At 48.0% G+C, this 17,917-nt stretch overlaps 1 protein-coding gene across 2 annotated transcripts in view; it reads left to right on the top strand.

The window, feature by feature from the left end:
• LIMS1 (LIM zinc finger domain containing 1) overlaps positions 1-17,917 on the top strand; it is a 94,296-nt gene that overhangs the window by 12,425 nt on the left and 63,954 nt on the right. Inside the window, exon 1 of one of the 2 annotated variants that reach the window (XM_019931303.3) lies at positions 17,395-17,566. The exons of the other annotated variant lie outside the window; for it this stretch is intronic. The gene's annotated coding sequence lies outside the window, so the exon portion shown is untranslated. Of the gene's footprint in view, positions 1-17,394; positions 17,567-17,917 lie in introns of those variants that run through there. 2 annotated transcript variants of the gene reach the window in all.

Genomic DNA, 17,917 nt, shown 5'->3' with positions numbered 1-17,917 from the left:
TTCGGGTGATTGAGTATATTTACAAGATTGAGGATGATGATGAAAAAAATATGTTTAAAAAAATTTTTAAGATATATGTATAGGACACTAGGTTGTCTGTGTTATAAGACAGACCAGAATCACAATGATGTAACTTTGAAGTGGGTGCCAAGCTAATGTCTGAGATAATTTAATGGTGGTTCTGGACTTAATGTCCTTTTTTTTTTTTTTTTTTTAAATGCTGGCTTACTCGCATCAGGAAGTGAGAGCACTTTTTGTCTCTTGGGCATTTGCCAGATTTGCACAAAGCAGGAGGCATCTGCAGTTGTCTGTTTAAGGCAGTTTCTTCATGCTTTTAACAGAATGTGTTAGCGTGGGTACTTATGCGTATGTAAGCTACGTGATTGTTGCTTCCCTGTGTTAGACCTGGGCTCTCCAGCCTTTGTCAGGTGCTTTCCCCTCTCTAGTGTTACTGGTGATGACAAAGGACATCGGTGAAGTTTAGAAAGTGGTGCTTAATTTTATTATATAGCTGTCTATTGAATTTGACAAAAGACAAAAAAGTCTCAGCGATTCCTCAAAATTTTAGAGGTCTGTTTTTTCCCACAAAGGTCATTTGAGGACCGTGAGACCAGAGTTAAAAAGAAGCGTTTTCCCAGCTTGAGCCCTTTTGATTTTTAAAATAAAGAAACACCCACATCGCCTTCTGATAATACGTTTGGTCATTTAGATGCTTTCTATGAAGGAAGTTGTGGTGATAGTTTCTGGAACGTGAAGGCTGCAGCAGACAGATTACGTGGGTGATGGGAAAGCCAAGGATACAGGGCTTGGGAACTTTTTAGAAATGAAGCTTTGTTTTGCGCAGCCTTGGTTAGTCATGCCTCCCAGGAGGAAGCATTGCTAGAGATTAGCTAAACAAATGGGATGAAAGTCAAAATTTGAGGTTGGATTTGTTAGATGAATTTTGATTAAAGGGCTTAAGTTGTAAGAATGCAACATTGTCCCACAAAAAGCTGCTGATGCTTTTTGGGATACCTGTGTATCCCACACCCAAGTGACAATGCAGAGCACACCGGAGGCACTCAGTAAGTGCTTGTCAAATGAATAAGTAATGGTGTCATGTGTTTTATTTGGTGTGTATGGGGTTTGGCTTAGTGAGGTAGAGCTCTTTAAATGTTGCCGTATAATAACACGTGAGTAAATGCTAATAAAGATGCCCTCAGTCAGCATTAAAATAGATTTGAAGGCTCATTTCAACTCCATGTAATTTCAGTAATTCTGTGCAGTATTTCAGCATTTCTTCTCTCCCTCGGGATTAGTGCAGGAACAGTTCTCGGACATGGGAAGATGCTGTTCTGCACCAGTGAGGCTTCCAGGGGAATGGGTGAAATCTTCTGGATCACACATGAACATTTTTTCTTGTGAACTTCTTCAGTTTTCCATATTAATATATAGCTCCAATACCATTAATCAGAATTCCAGGTGGGCGTCTTCTGGTAAAATTGATAGAATTATCCCGACGTTTCTTTCTTTGGAGGAATAAAGGGGCAAGAATAACAGCTGGTTACTGCAGGGAAGAATGTGGTGTGTGGGAGGGACATGAGCCGTGTTGGCTGTTTACACATCATAGGTCATCACACAAGCTCTGTGATAACGAGTTTTTCAGGGGGAAGGAGGCAAATTATTCAATTAGTGTCCCACAAATGGTGAGATCATTTGTTAGCAGTTAGGGGGGCAAAACCAGTTTATAGCTTTATAGCCTTATATTACATCAGAAGAAATTCCAGATGGATAATATTTAATAGTTACTTATAAAATTCAGCCAGATAAATGCTAAAATAAAATAAAAATGTTTATTAACTTTTTCAGAATGAGAAATACTTTTTAATTTTTTAAAATTAATTTATTTTTGGCTGCGTTGGGTCTTCGTTGCTGCGCGTGGGCTTTTCTCTAATTGAGGAGAGTGGGGTCTGCTCTTCATTGCGGTGCGCAGGCTTCCCATTGTGGTGGCTTCTCTTGTTGTGGAGCACGGGCTCTAGGTGTGCGGGCTTCAGTAGCTGTGGCACGCGGGCTCTAGAGCGCAGGCTCAGTAGTTGTGGCACATGGGCTTAGTTGCTCCGCGGCATGTGGGATCTTCCCGGACCAGGGCTCGAACCTGTGTCTCCTGCATTGGCAGGCGGACTCTTAACCACTGCTCCACCAGGGAAGCTCCAGCAGGTGGATTCTAACCAGGAAAGTCCTAGAATGAGAAGTACTTTTTAAATTCAGAAGTTTTAGGAACAAATTACAAAAGGAAAGACATTTGAATAAGAATAAATTAAATTTCTGAAAATTAAAAACAAAAAACAGACTGGGAAAAACCCTTGCAACAAAAGCAACATAGAAAATATTAGTATTATGCATTGATCAGAATATGAAAACCCTAGTACATGTGTAGGGAAAAGAACATGAACAGAGATACTATAACAAAATAGAAACAAAAGAGGAAATATAATTAATGTACAAAAGTACAAAAAGTGTTCCAGCGTGATTAGTGATTCATCAAAGAAATAAAATAGATATTATCAGTTGCCTACAATATTAGCAGATCTTATTAAAAACATAATTATCTTACATCGCTGGCATGAGGGTATATTTGTAAGATTTGTTAGGAAAATAATCTGGCAGTATGTATCAAGTCTGAAATGGTTTATAACTTGTAATCCAGAATACCCACTTCTGTAAATCAAACCCAAGAAAGTAATTGTAAATGTGAAGAGAATTTGATGTGAAATGATTTTGGCGGCGTTATCTATACTACAGTTTGTCCTACATTTTAATTCAATTCTGACACTATCCACCTGGAGTGTAAGATTAACCAGTTTTGAGAGCACCATTCGGTGGTATTAAATACATTCATAATGTGCAACCGTCCCCACCATCCGTCTCCAGAACTTTCACCTTGTAAAACTGAACCTCTGTCCCCACTAAACGTCAGCTCCCCGTCCCCTCCCCCAGCCCCTGCCCCACCATCTACTTTCTGTCTCCGTGGATATCACACAGGATTTGTCCCTTTGTGTCTGGCTTATTTCACTCAGCACAGTGTCCTCAAGGTTCATCCATTCTGTAGCCTGTGTCAGCATTTCTTTCCTTTTTACGGCTCAGTAATAATCCATTGTATGTGCAGACCCACCAGTACAGGGATGACTGGAAGTGGCTTCCTTGTCTTGTTTCTGATCTTTTGGGGAAAGCATTCATCTTTTGACCATTAAGTATATCTCTTTTATTCCTAGTTTTCGGAGTGTTTTTTATCATGAAAAGCTGCTGAAATCCTTTTTCTACGCCCGTTGAGAGAATCGGGGATTTTGGTTTTTGTCCTTTAGGCTGTAAATATGGTATATTACATTGATTGATTTTTGGATATTAAACCAAACTTGCATTCCTAGGGTAAATTCCACTTGATCACGGTGTCAAATCCTTTTTAGATGTTTGCAGTGTTTTATTTTTTAGGTTTCCTTAGGTTTTCTTTTTTTTGTTTTGGGGTGGTTTTTTTTTGAGGATTTTTGAGTCTGAGTTCATAATCGCTGTGTTCTATAGTTTTCTTATTTTGTGTCTGGTTTTGGGTGTCAAGGTAGCACTGGCCTCATGCGGTGAGTTGGGATGTGATCAACGCCCGTTATGTCCACTGACCATGAATTCACAGCTCCTGGTGCGTTCTTCTTGGTATGGTTCTTGGGAACAGTGCATCTCTGGTCTCGGGGAACCCGGGTATCTTTTTCTGTGGCTTGTTTCTTTCTCTGGTCATTTTCCTTTGCACGTCTGAGGAAGACAGTTCTGTTTCTAGAGGTGAGCCCTTGTGGCAGGACTTGTGCCTTGTTTACAGCTGTGTCAGCCGTGCAGTGTGGACCCTTCCAGTTTGGGGCTTTCCTTTGGGAAAGTACCGTTCGTTGATGTCTGAAGTGCCCTCTTTGTTGGCCATAAAACACAGAAGGAATCGCTCCATGTTTGCAAAGGGGCACAGAGTACATGTGCTGATGGACCCCGTCCCCTTGTCAGGTGAAGGGCTCTGGGTCGTCTCTGAAGCTGAGTGACCCGTCCTGCTCTGCAGGGAAGTGCATGGTTCTCCGTAGTCATTCTGTCTGTCCACTGGGCTCTTTCAGTTACAAGCAACAGAAAGCAGCTCTGGCTAACCTAAGTCAAGAAAGGGCTTATTGGAAAGGCTGTGAAATTGTAGATAAGAGGAAGACTGATTATTCATGTTTCGGAAAGAACCGGGGTATTAGTCACCCTGTCTTCAGATTGCCTTTCTTGGGATGAGTCCTTTCTGGCTTTTTTACCCGCTGTGTCATTGGGCTCAGGATCCCGGTGTCGGGAGCAGCGGGTCGGCCTGGCCTCAGTGGGCGGGTGTCCACCCGGGGGAGCAGGGCTTCCTCACTCGGTCTCACAGAAGGAGAACCGAGGCGTCATTACTAGAAACGGGGGTGGATCAGGGAAAACAAATGTTTTCTGCCTGGTTGTGGTCCATCCTTTTAAAAACAAAGGTGATTCAGGTGCTGTTAATCTGAGCACCAGGTGCCCAGTGGGGGGTCTGTAGACACAGCTGAGACGTGTTCCTTTTGAAGGATTTTCCTGTATGTTAAAGAGAGAGATCCAGAGAGACAGGAGAGCAAAGTCTGCAGCCTGGGACCGAGCAGAGGTGCAGCAGGATGCCAGAGCAGGTGGGGGGCCCTTCAGCAGCCTGAACCTTGGGAGGGACTAGTCCATACAGTAAACAGTGTTCGAAGGAACAGTTCTCACTAAGAAATGTTTCCAGGCCACAGACTCCAGGGGGTGCTGGGTTGATATGGTGTTGATGTCTTTCGCTCCAGGCGGCCGTGGTATCTGCGTTAGGGCTGGAGTTTATTGGTTGGTTTGTCACCATTGAGTGTTTTGTGCAGCTGAGAGAGAGCTGTGTGGTGAGCTCCCAAGCCCCCCCGGCAGCCAGCCTGACAGATACAGGACGAGGCTGTCAGGTGCTGGGGGCGGGGGGGCAGCAACCTCAGCATTACCTGTGACCTAACCCCCCCCCGACGCACTGACTGAGATCCTTGGGGGATTCATGGACCTATAAAGGTTTGAGACACTGCAGAGCAGGCACTGTTGCTTGCCTAGCAGCATCCATTCCCTGTGTTTTTCTTAATAACAAAATGCAGGGTTGTTTTTTCAGTGCCCTTTGTAATAATGGTAGTAATGAATCTTCAGATGATGAAATGGTAGTCTTCGTTCCCCCCCGGCAGCCATCCTGCGACCATGAAGGGATCAGCCTTGAGACAAATCTGGCACGAAGCTGTCAGAACTGAGGATGGAAGGAACCTGGATTTGTAAGCTTCTGATCTGTCCTGGGCCTGGGTCTCTCCCAAGTCCGATCTCCCAATTATGTGTGATAAGTTTCTCACCGTTTACACCAGTTTGACTTTGGGTGTTTTTGTTCCTTGCAGCTGAAAGCATCCTAACGTATCCAGACGTGGAAATGGGTGCTGGACACACAAGGTGTTGTATGTGCCGATCCTCTGTAAAATACCCACTTTTTCAGATGGTCACAGGTTTTTCTCTTAGTCTTATGAGTAATGCTTTTACCCCCGGGTGGTCATTAAATTGTTCAGTTGAAGGTTGGTGGAGAGAGGGGGAGTAAGAAGAATGAGAAGGCTGTCCTGAGAGGGGGCAGGCACCGGGCTGCAGAGCCCACTGGCTGGGGAGCTGATCCGTGCTTTGCCCTGATTTGGTGTTTGCACCTCAGTTTTTCATTTGTAAAATGAGAAGAAGAATAATGAAATGGTGGAGGTGAAAACGCTTTGAAAACTGGACTCCTTTTTTCCCCCAGTTTATTTCTCATTTCTAATTGCTTTTGTTTCTTCTTTATGGTGCTAAAACACACATAATGTAAAATTTACCATTTAACCACTTTTAAGTGTACAGTTCAGAACTGTTAAGTTCGTCAGAGTTTTTCAGCAGAAACCTTACAGGCCAGAAGGGAGTGGCTTGACGTATTTGAAGTGATGAAAGGAAAGACCTTCCAACCAAGAATGCTTTACTCAGCTCGATTATCATTTGGATTTGTGGGAGAGATAAAGAGTTTTCCAGACACAAGAGCTGAAGAGTTCATCAACACTACACTGACCTTGTAGGAAATGTTAAAGGGACTTCTTTAAGCTGAGAAAAAAGGGCACCAACAACCTAAGTGTCCATCGACAGATGAATGGATAAAGAAGTTGTGGTGTGAATGCAGTGGAATATAACTCAGCCATAAAAAAGAATGAAATAATGTCATTTGCAGCAACAAGGATGGATCTGGATGGTGTCATGACCTTGTAGGAAATGTTAAATGGACTTCTTTAGGAAGTAGGAAAGAGCTTGTAGGAAATGTTAAAGGGACTTCTTTAAGCTGAGAAGAAAGGGCACCAACAACCTAAGTGTCCATCGACAGATGAATGGATAAAGAAGATGTGGTATGTATGCAGTGGAATATTACTCAGCCATAAAAAAGAATGAAATAATGTCATTTGCAGCAACAGGGATGGATCTGGAGGGTGTCATGCTAAGTGAAATAAGTCACACAGAAAGACAAATGATCTCACTTATGTGGAATCCAAAAAAAACAAAAAAAAATCATCAAACAAAACAAAACGAAACTCACGGATACAGAGAACAGATTGGTCATTGCCAGAAGTGGGGGGGGGGTTGGGCAAAATGGGTGAAGGGGGTCAAAAGGTACAGACTTGCACTTAGGAAATACGTAAGTCTGGGGGATGTCATGCACGGCATGGTGACTATAGTTCATAATGGTGTTCTGTGTATTTGAACGCTGCTAAGAGAGTCGATCTTGAAAGTCCTCATCACAAGAAAGAAAATTTTGTAACTTTGTATGGTGATGGATGGTAACTAGTTTTATTGTGGAGATCAATTCTTAGTGTAGACGAATGTCAAACCGTTATGTTGTAAACCTGAATCGAAAATAATGTTATATGTCAACTATACTACAACTAAAAAAAACCCCAAACGTGTACAGCCATTACCACTATTTCCAGAACTTTTTTTTTTTTTTTTTTTTTGCGGTACGCGGGCCTCTCACTTTGTGGCCTCTCCCATTACAGAGCACAGGCTCCGGACGTGCAGGCTCAGCGGCCATGGCTCATGGGCCCAGCCGCTCCGCGGCATGTGGGATCTTCCCGGACGGGGGCACGGACCCGCGTCCCCTGCATCGGCAGGCGGACTCAACCACTGCACCACCAGGGAAGCCCCCCAGAACTTTTTGTCATCCCAAACAAACCCTGTCCCTGTTAAACGCTAACTCCTGTGCCCCTGCCTCTGGCCGCTGGGAGCTCTGTCCTACTTTCTGTCTGTACGAATCTGATGACTCTGGGGAACTCGTGTAAGTGGAGTCCCACAGGATCTGTCTTTTAGTGTTTGGCTTATGTCACTGAGCACAATGTCCTCCAGGCTCGTCACGTCGTAGCAGGTGTCAGGATTTCCTTCCTTTTGTAGCTGAACTACATTCCATTGTATGTGTGGATCACATTTTGTTTATCCGTTTACCTGTTTTGGACACGTGGGTTGCTTCCACTTTTTGGCTTTAGTGAGTAATGCTGCTGTGAACATGGGTGTGCAAATGTCTGTTTGAGTCCCTGCTTTGAATTCTTTTGACTATATACTTAGGAGTGGAATTGCTGGATTATATGGTTATTCTGTGTTTAACTTTTTGAGGAATAGCCAAAGTGTTAAAAACTTGAGTCTTTTTAAAAATGAGTTGTTGGGGCTTCCCTGGTGGCGCAGTGGTTAAGAATCCACCTGTCAATGCAGGGGACAAGGGTTCGAGCCCTGATCCGGGAGCAACTAAGCCCGTGCGCCACAACTACTGAGCCTGTGCTCTAGAGCCCACGAGCCACAACTACTGAGCCCGTGTGCTGCAGCTACTGAAGCCCATGCGCCTAGAGCCTGTGCTCTGCAACAAGTGAAACCACAGCAATGAGAAGCCCATGCACCACAACAAAGACCCAAGGCAGCCAAAAATATAATATAAATAAATAAATAAATTTATTTTAAAAAATGAGTTATTTATATTTAGAAACAGATTACAAGGTGAACCTGTGCCTTTCTTGTTGGGACCATGTTTTTCTCGTTGATTGCAAGGACTTAACAGTTTTAACACGGGACTCATGAACTGACCTTTTCATAACATGTTGGACATAGTGTCAGATTCATATATATTACCCTCTTTAATCAAAATTAGAGAATAGGCAGTTTCTGTAAGTTAAAGTTTCAAAGTTTGAAGTGTAAAATGCTTCATGAGATTTTCGATGTCAAGGTACCCAACTTTGTGTGTGTGTTTGAGAAAGAATTGATTTATTTCTTCCAGCAAACCCAGCATCTTTATGACGCACGAAAAACAAAGGGCTGAATGTCTAATGAAATAAAGACGTAAAATACAAGATCCTACTGCTCTATTAACAGTTTCCAGCAAAGAGAGATGACCTTGGACTGTTAGATAGTAATGCTTTCCAGCAAAGAGAGATGACCTTGGACCATTAGATGTTAACACTTACCAGCAAAGAGAAATGACCTTGGAGTGTTAGACACCTGAGACATTGCAGGTTCAGGAGCGAGAGGAAGGTCATTGTGGGCATTCTTGCTGCAGCGTCCCTGATGTCTACTGGCAGGTAATCACAGATGTACAAGTGTTTACCCTTCCCTCCCTTGGACTGTAGGCTCCGTTCTAACAGCCCAGCAGAGCTTGCTCATGTTTTTATAGTGCTCAATGCCTCTGTTGTTCTGGCATTTCTCTTTTTTTTTTTTTGTGGTACGCAGGCCTCTCCCACAGTGGCCTCTCCGGAGCACAGGCTCTGGACGCGCAGGCTCAGCGGCCATGGCTCACAGGCCCAGCCGCTCCGCAGCATGTGGGATCTTCCCGGACCAGGGCACGAACCCGTGTCTCCTGCATCAGCAAGTGGACTCTCAACCACTGCGCCACCAGGGAAGCCCAAGGTGGTCTTTTTAGATAGTCTTTGGAGGTTATCTGCAGGAAGAGAGAGGTCTTTTAAGGCTGGGGTGAATTACTATGTAGTTTATGGGTCTAGGTCCTCGACCACATTGCGTCTTGTGTGGAAGTAGCAGGACTTCTGTGGGTCCCATGGGGCGGATGGTAACTGAGAAGTGTCTTGAGCCACGTTTCATCCCTGTTCCACTATTCTGGATGTTGTCTTGGAGCTGTTTGCAAACAGTGTGGATACCCCCGAAAATAGACACGGACGGCTGTAGTCGCTCATCCCCACACGACTGACGCCAGGTGGGCAGTGCAGTCCCACGGAGACGCTGTGATACCTTCCTCTGGGGTCGCGTTCAGGAGGGACCGAAGCAGCCTCACGTGACGTTCCGGAAACGCTCCCAGCCGGTGGTAAAAGAGAGTGACCACTGTTTTAGACAGTGAACCTCAAACATTTCATCTGCTCTTTCTTGGAAGGCTCTCGCTCTTTAGCTTTGCGCATTTGACACATAATCCTGTATGATGAGAAGGTACACACACAGAGGTGTGGGCTCAAGTCCTCATCTGGGGGAGCTGCTCCGGGGGTGGAGGGGCAGGCAGCCCAGAGACAGTTCTGCAAGTGGCCGACGGGGAAGGTCTCCCTCGGAGTCGTGTGTCCTTCGGGAGCTCGGCCAGATCCGACCAACAGCCTGCCTGTAGGTTAAGGACCCTTAACCTACAGGGTCACCTGTAGGGTCACCACTGACCCTTACCTGTTAGAAAAGGTGGGTAAAGAGTGAAGTTCTCCCGGACAGTGTGAATTTAGTGCAGCGGGTGCAAAACCGTGACGAGACACAGACACACGAGCAGCGAGTGCGCTGCAGCTCATGTCTGCGCGCTGGCGGTGCTGCACGTGGCCCATCAGAGCTGCTGGGGACGGAGGACTTGAGGAACCGCAGCCTGTTCATCCTGACCTGAGTTCGCATCCATCTTCTGTGCCTTATGTCTCTCCTTCGCCTTCCAGGAATTTCCCTGTACTGGGGTGTAACTGGTGCACGTAAGCTGCGTACTGAGCTTCACACTGTCAGTTTTTCCTCGTGACATCATCTCTGCCAACAGGGTGGTTCCCTGCAGCCCATCAGCCCCAAGGCCCCTCGTGCTCCTTTGTCATCCTCTCCCCCCGGGCCTCTGATTCCTTTGCCACTGCAGTCATAGGAGAATCTGAGAAACATTGTCTTAGGGAATTCTCTTATGTTCTGGAACCCGCCTGGACCCCAGAGGCAGCTCCTGGCCGAGCCTACGTCTCCGCCCGCCCCTCGTCCATCCTCTCTTGGCCTAGAGCCCGGCCCGATCTGCAGTTCCGCACATGCAGTGCGAGCGAGCTTTGCTGGTTCTCTGCGGCTTCCTGGGCCCCGGCAGGTGTGCGTGACCAGTGCTTTCCAGACTGTAGTGAAGGGTGAGGCTTTTCTTTAAAAAAAAAAAAAATTCCGGTCCATTATGGACCGATGCTTCTGTAAAAGACAATAAAAATGGGTTACTAGAAAAATGAAGTGAAAAAAAATCATATGAGTACAAATCTCAATTTTTTTCTTTTTAGATTCAGAAGACGTGAAATTTCTCTGTCAAATTAGTAACTTTATACCTGTTCTCAACTTCTGCGCTGATCTCATTGTAGGTTGAAAAGAAACTCTCACGGTCGCAGCTACACTGAGTAGTACTGTGATAGGCAACTCTGCTTTTCCTGTTTGTTTCACTGGGTAGAGTGATCTTTTGACCATGCTGTTAGAGTTTCCCACTTGGAGTGTTCAGCAGCTGTTGGCCAATTATCTTGACTTGGGAACTGAAAGGAAACTAACAATAGTTGAGTACTTACTGTGTGCCGGTCAGTGTGCAAAACATTTTTATTTTTATGATGTTAGCTATGGGATTGTCATGTACAGCCTTTATTATGTTGAGGTATGTTCCCTCCGTACCCACTTTGTTGAGAGGTTCTTTTTCATGAATAGATGCTGAATTTTCTCAAAGGCTTTCCCTGCATCTACTGAGATGGTCATATGATATTTATTCTTCATTTTGTTAATGTGCTGTATCACATTGATTGATTTCCTGATATTGAACCATCCTTACATCTCTGGAATAAAATTCTGTTTGATTACACAGTGTATGATTCTCAGCGGAGGGGTGAATTAATTCACTTGAATTCACATATTCAGTTAAATATGTCTGAAACCTCACCCTGGGCCAGATATGTCCCAGTCTCTGGGGATACAGCAGGAAGTAGAGCAGATGAAACTCCCCATACTCAGGGGGCTTATGTCTTTGTTGTGGGGAGAGATCATAACCAAACAAATGAGACGCATTAGATGGTGATAAGTGATGGGTAGAGACGTAAGTTAGAGGAAGGTCTGGGGTGGGAGGTCGGGGAAGGTTTCACCGCCATGACCTCTGAGCAAAGATACGAAGGGGCAGAGGAGAGACCCCCCCCACCACCACCATCAAAGCCAGCAGTGATGGTGAGGCTCCCAGAGGTTTTTGAGAAGCTCAGTGAAGTTAAAGACCTTTCTCCCAGGTAGTAGGTGGCTGATCTGGGTTTGAACTCAAATTTGGCTTTTTTTTTTTTATCATGCTTTAAAGTCTTTATTCAGTCTCCATGCTCCTGGTTTAAAAGATGCCTGAATCCAAATACAGTGGAAATCCATTTGGGAGTGCAGTTTACGTGTGTCAGGGAATTAGGCTGAAAGTCCGCTCTCTTTGTGGACTTTGCTTTGGATTAGGTCTGGATATTTTCCAAGGCTTTGAATATCTTTTTCCTAAGGGTAGAGAATACATGAATTTTGTGGTTGAATTTCCATTTTTAAGTGGATGAACTTTCTCTAGGGGCCGTAGAAAGCTAGATAACATCAGGGAGAGACTTTTCACAGGAGAACAGATGATTGAAGCTCTGGAAACCTTTTGGTGTTGCTCTTGCATGTGCACTTGGCAGTGACGGGCTGTGTAAGGCGCTCCCTGCTCACCACGACCCGTACTTAGCAGACGCCTCTCCTCTGTGTCGACAGGCGCCCTGGCTGGGGGCTCTTTTCCCTCTGGCCCCTCTCCCACTGCCCAGGACCCCCCCTTCCACACAGACCCTGTACCCGTGGTCCAGGCTGCTGAACCCTGGACTCCCCTCTGCCTGTCACTCGGCCCCAGATTGGGTTCCGGGGGGTTGTCACTCATGACTGTCGGGTGTAACTTTCTCACTTGAACTTGAACACCACATGAAATTCCCATGGCGGGTATTCCCATATCTGTGTTACAGACGAGGAGTGTGACATAATTTGTCCGAAGTGATCATCCCTGGATTGCTGCTATGCCGTCTCCCTTTTCAGCTACAGTTTGGACTTGAGCAAGCTTTTGTGGGTTGGTCATGATTTTATTAATGAAATTTATGATATGGCTCCTGTGGAAATGGCAAAATTGTAAACAGAATTGGCTTCAAATTTTTGATGCTTGAGTTGGGGACTACTTGAGTATCATTCAGTTTTTACAGCCTTGCTAATTTTTCTTAAAGACTTTATTTTTTAGGGTAGTTTTAGGGTCACAGCAAAGTTGAGGGGCAGGCGCAGAGATTTCCCATACACCCCCTGCCCCCCCGCCCAGACTCCCCCCCGATGGTGCATTTATTATAATTGATGAACCTACCTTGATAGATCATGGTCCCTAGTTTACGTTAGGGTTCACTCTTGGCGTGGTACGTGCTGTGGCTTTTGAGAAATGTGTAATGACGTGCATCCACCGTTATGGCCTCTGCATGCAGAGCGTTTTTATCGCCCCCAGATCCTCTGTGCTTGGCCTCCTCACCCCTCCCCCAACCACACCCATGCCTCCCTTTTTTTTTTATACATTTGCAGACATAGGATAAAAACGGGAACTAACCTTTCTTCAGACAGGGGCAACAGGAGGCAGCAAGCTTGGCCCGACGCCTGTGCGGCCAGGCCTGGCTCCGCACTCACGCCCACCCAGCATGGTTCCCTCTCTGTTCCCGGCCTTGTAGCCATCCCGATGTCCTCAGCTCTCCCCTTCCCTCCGGGGAGTTTGTCGGGGACTTTGTTCCGCCGCGGCCTCATGGTCCTGCCGTCGTGGGGCTGAGGGTCTGGACAGGACGCTGACCTGTGGGCGGGGCAGTGCAGCTGCGCCCTCCTGTGCTCCCTTTTCCTCTTAGGCCCTCTTTCCTCTAAAGAATTGTATGTTTTGATCTGTAATGACTATCGAGAAGTCAGAATCTGAGTCCCCAGGGTTGTTTAGTCTTTCCTGAGAGTCAGGGGGGCTGCTTGGATAATGTGGGATACAACATTCTTGAGTCTGTAGCCAAACCCAGCCCCAAAGAGGTGCCAACAGGACAGGAGAAACTGCAGGGCGACACTAACAGGACACCTGCCTCAGGGGGCAGAGGGACTGGGCCGAGGCCAGTGAGACGTTCGTCTGCACTCGGTGGGGGAGGGGCAGGCAGAGCAGGGGGTTGGGGTGGAGGGGAGGCCTGCAACAGAGGGTCCCTCAGATAGTCAGCGCTTTTGCCGTTAGGTAGCTTGATGGCCTCAAAAATCCTCCAGGTCAGTAGTTCTCAGTGGGGCTAGAGCTGTTCCCTAAGGAGCCACTGGGAACTTGTGGGCATTTTTTGTTACCTTGATGGTTTGGGGCATGTAGATATGGAGTTGGCTAGGGCCAGGGTTGCTGGATGGGATCGGGGTTGCTGGATGGGATCGGGGATGCTGGATGGGATCAGGGATGCTGGATGGGGCCAGGGATGCAGGATAATGTCAGCGATGCTGGATGTCACAAAGTTTGCATCCACAGACAGGACTGTGGTTCAAGTTAAAACAAAAAGGGGAAAAACGTTTTTATAATTCTCTGAGCATAGCACATACTTTTATCTTAGATATGATCACAGAGTACTTTTACACAGTTTTAATTAACACTAAGTTTTCTGGGAATGCCCTGAGATTTGTCAATTGAGTGAAGCAAAGTTTGCTTGGATTTTACTTTAATCTTTACTCTCATAAGTGGTATTAATTTCTTTTTTATCCTATTTAGAAGCTCAAAGCCTTTAAGACATTGATTACAATCTGTTGGAAAGGTTTTTGTTTTGTTTTGTTTTTTTGTTTTTAAATGAGAGATGGCTGGTAAAGCAAACTAATATTTTTTCCAGTGAAATAGAGCAGAGACCTCAGGGAAAGCTTATATAGGGATGAATATGACAGATTTGGGGGGTTATAAATCGGTTTCATAGTCAGGATTAAGAAGAGTATTTAAAGATGGAGAGATTCAGTAGCACTTGATAGATTGAGTAAAACAAGTTGGGTGAAATTACTCCAGAGTTTTTAAAAGGCAGAGAGGGAAAGACATGCAAGGACATGGAACGCGATCCATGTGCACTCAGGGGTACCCCGTGGAAGGCATTTAACCTGACTGCTTTCTGTCTGTGTGAGGCCTGCCAAGGAAAACACAAGCTTGGCCGCGGCCAGACGGAGAAGACGGGTCCCGTTACCAGGCGTCCAGCCTGAGGCAGGGGTGACACGGAGCGGAAGCTCCACCTGGTGGAGGATGCTGGGCCTCGGCTGTGGGCCTCCCTGTTTGCTGTCCGCCTGCGGGTGTACCAGGCACCGCTGTGCGCTGCAGCCCCTGTCCAGCTCCAGGGTGACAGCCCTGTCCCCGCTCTGAGAGGCATCCTGTTCTTGAGAACCAGGCTTTAACGTGGCGGCTGTGCTCTGACCTCCGCGGCTGTCTTCTGACGCTTCTCCCTGGGGGCCGTAAGGAGTCTGGAATTTCCACCTGCACCACCGTCCTCATCCAAGAGGTTCAAACCGCCACCCCTCCTACAGGCTCGGTTTCGTTGAACTTTGCCAAGTGCCCAGTGTGTGCCAGGCATGGGCCCAGGGCCTGGACGGGCGGGAGTCCAGCTCCCCGGAGCGCAGGAAAGGAAGCCGTGCAGCAGAAGCGCGAGGGTCGGGGTCCTGCGAACCCGGTGCTCCCGCCGTGTGCAGGGATGTCGGTGAGGGCACGTGGGGAGGATCTTCCTGGCCGAGAGTCCAGTGTGCGCTGCAGCCCCCCGCACCGCGTGCCTGTGTGTGTCTGTGCGTGTGCGCGTGTGCGTGCGTGCGCGCGTGTGTGTGTGTGTGCGCGCGCGCGTGTGCAGCTGCCGGGCTGCACTGCCTGAGTGGCAGGAGTGTCCAGAGAAGAGGATGGGGGCGGGGTGGGCCGGGGGCTGCAGGTGAGCTTCCGTGCTGAGCGGAGCCGGTTGGTTAGGGACCCGCTTCCTGGGGAGTCCTTGCTGGCCGGGTCTCTGGGGGTTGATCACAGGTACCGGCCGGGCACGCGATCCGGGCACCCGGGAATCGCAGGCCAGGCGGGCAGCAGGGGTCCAACAACGGTGACGTAGGAGAGAAGAAATGGGAAAACTGCTCAGGAGCCAGACTGAGCAGAAGTGGGGGGGGGGGGTCTGAGGACAGGAAGGCACGGGTGGCCGGGAGCTCACCGGCTAGTGGCTGGAGCGCATGGCCGGGCCACAGGAGGCTCACCCGGAGGGTGCAGGCGCCGGCGCGGGCAGTTTCATTTAATCCTCCGGGCTTTGAGTTGCTGGTGAGGATGTCGCGTAGAAGTAGCCCGCAGACAGTTTGGTGCCTGACTGTGAAGTTGGGGGGGTCTGGTTGGCGTTGCTGGCGCAGAGGAGGTAGTAGAGCCGTGAGGATGGGGGTCATGGGGAGACAGTGGGGCCAGAAAGGGGGCTTCTCTCTCCTAAAGGCGGGAGTGGAAGGGGTCCTGCAGGAGACAGTGATGGGTGACCCTGATGCGGGCGGGGCCGTCTGGAGGCTGAGGGAATCGAGTTGGGACTTGCTGGGGAGCCTTGTTTATAAAGTCAAACATGAGGGAAGGATTGAGAACGGCCTCCTGGTTTTGTCTTTTAAAAGGTAAGAGGTGTCTCCTGACGGCAGAGAGTTGGAGAACGACTGGGCTGCCCTTAGAGAACCATCTGGAAAGGAGGAGGGGCTCCAGGTGGCCGTCTGGACACCCTGCCCACACACCCTGTGGGTGTCCTTTGCGGTGCCTGTGATCAGTCACGAATGGGGCCAAGATGTGAGCATTCCCCTCTTGGGTGTTAACTGCAGCGGCGTAAGCTACATTCTTAGGGAGAATTCCACATCCTGGGGCTGCAGCTCCTGAGACTTCCGTTCTGTTCTCCTCCTGAGAGAGATCCTGGCTGCTTCCCAGGGTTTGTGTCTGGGGCAGGAATTGGGGACGAGGGCCTGTTTCTCCCCACAGACTGGCCTGCACTGCCCGCTTCCTGAAAGGGCGTAAAAATCAAGGCCAGAGGAAGAGTCTCCCTTTTTTTTTTGTTTAAGGTTTATTTATTTATTTTATATTTTATTTTTGGCTGCGTTGGGTCTTCGTTGCTGCTCATGGGCTTTCTGTAGTTGCGGCGAGCGGGGGCTACTCTTGGTTGCGGTGCATGGGATCGTCCCAGACCAGGGCTTGAAACCGTGTCCCCTGCATTGGCAGGCGGATTCTTAACCACTGCGCCACCAGGGAAGACCCCAGAGGAAGATCCTGGCTGGAAGTTTACTGTGCGTGTATCGTGTGAGAAATCCCCACCAGTCCTGAGGGTCAGGGTGAAGCTCAGGGCTGAGCCCCGAATCTCAGAGCTTTCTCTGCTCTGGCTTGCCTGCTAGGCGCCAGACCCCCTGAGGTCAGATGCCCTGCAAGGGGCCTGCCATGCTGGAGGACAAGCAGAGGCCCTGGGTTGTTTTCTTGTTTTCAAAGATTAGCCTCAGGGCCTGTAACCTAGGAATCTGCTCTGTAGTAAAGGAGGCGGTTAAGGACCGGCCTTGTGTTCTCGGTGAATCCCGGTGGGGAAGCCGTGTTCTTGCAGAAAGGTTGACCTAGTGGCTCCCGAGTTCTTCCTGCATCTCCAGCAAAGACCCCTTTATTCTTCCGTGGAAACTTGGCACGAGGCGGCCCTGGCTGTGAGTCAGCCAGGACAGAAGGAGCAGTTTCCACCGCTTGGCCTGACAGAGGGCGGCCGCCCGGCTCTGGGTTGGGCCACATCACCAGAAAGATGAATAAAGACCAGCTGCTTGACCTGATGTGCCAGAGAAGGCTTCAGAGATGCTCGGTCAGTTCACATGTGAAGGTGTCGTCAAGACCCAAAGGGGTTCAGCTCCTTGCGTGCTGACCAGTTATTATTTATTTTCCTCAATATTTTCCTGCATATTACAAGCGCTTTCAGTAAGTTTGTGGATGAACTTCTTGACTTAGTAAAGTATGTAAAACAAGCCAACAGGATGTGAGTTGTGACACTGGGGGTGTTGTCTTGCTTCGGGGCTGCGGGGTTATCGTGTAACACTGTCACGTGGCTCGACTGCGTGCAGGAAGAACCCTGATGTGGCTTCATCAGCTTAAATATAGTTCGGGGCAACAGACACTGAGTTGAGATGAGGAAGTTCTGTGCAGTGTAGGAAACAGGAGCTTTAAAGATAGCTCGCTGTGATGGGAACCCAGCTTCTGGAGCCCTGATAAATGAAGCGGGTAAGGGCAGACGCACAGAGAGGGGTCCCCCATTCCTGAGTCTGGAGGCAGCAGGTAAGGACCTCTTTGCAGAGGTGTGGCCATGCGTGTGCAGGGGAGAAGATGGGCAGTGGCCTCCAGAGCAGTGGAGGTGACGGCCCAGAGCAGCCAGTCGCAGGCTTCTGCTGTGTTTCTGGGTTTGTTTCCCCCCTGACCTGTCCTTCTCAGTCATTTGAAAGCAAACCTCAAAGACACTGGTCTAAACTTGCAAGTACAGTAGCAGAATGGTCTCCTAGTAGCCTTTGGCCGTGCTAATGTCTGCTTCTTGCTGCAGAGGGCAACGATGTGGTTGTTACTTCCTGTGGGTGTGTGTTGTCAAATGTCTGTAAAAGCAACTGTATGTTTTATGGGTTTCACAGCAAGGGT

This window comes from Tursiops truncatus, chromosome 14 (assembly GCF_011762595.2).
Source record: "Tursiops truncatus isolate mTurTru1 chromosome 14, mTurTru1.mat.Y, whole genome shotgun sequence".
NCBI lineage: Eukaryota > Metazoa > Chordata > Mammalia > Artiodactyla > Delphinidae > Tursiops > Tursiops truncatus.
Note: the sequence above shows the minus strand (reverse complement) of the source record. Positions and strands in the feature narration are given on the sequence as shown.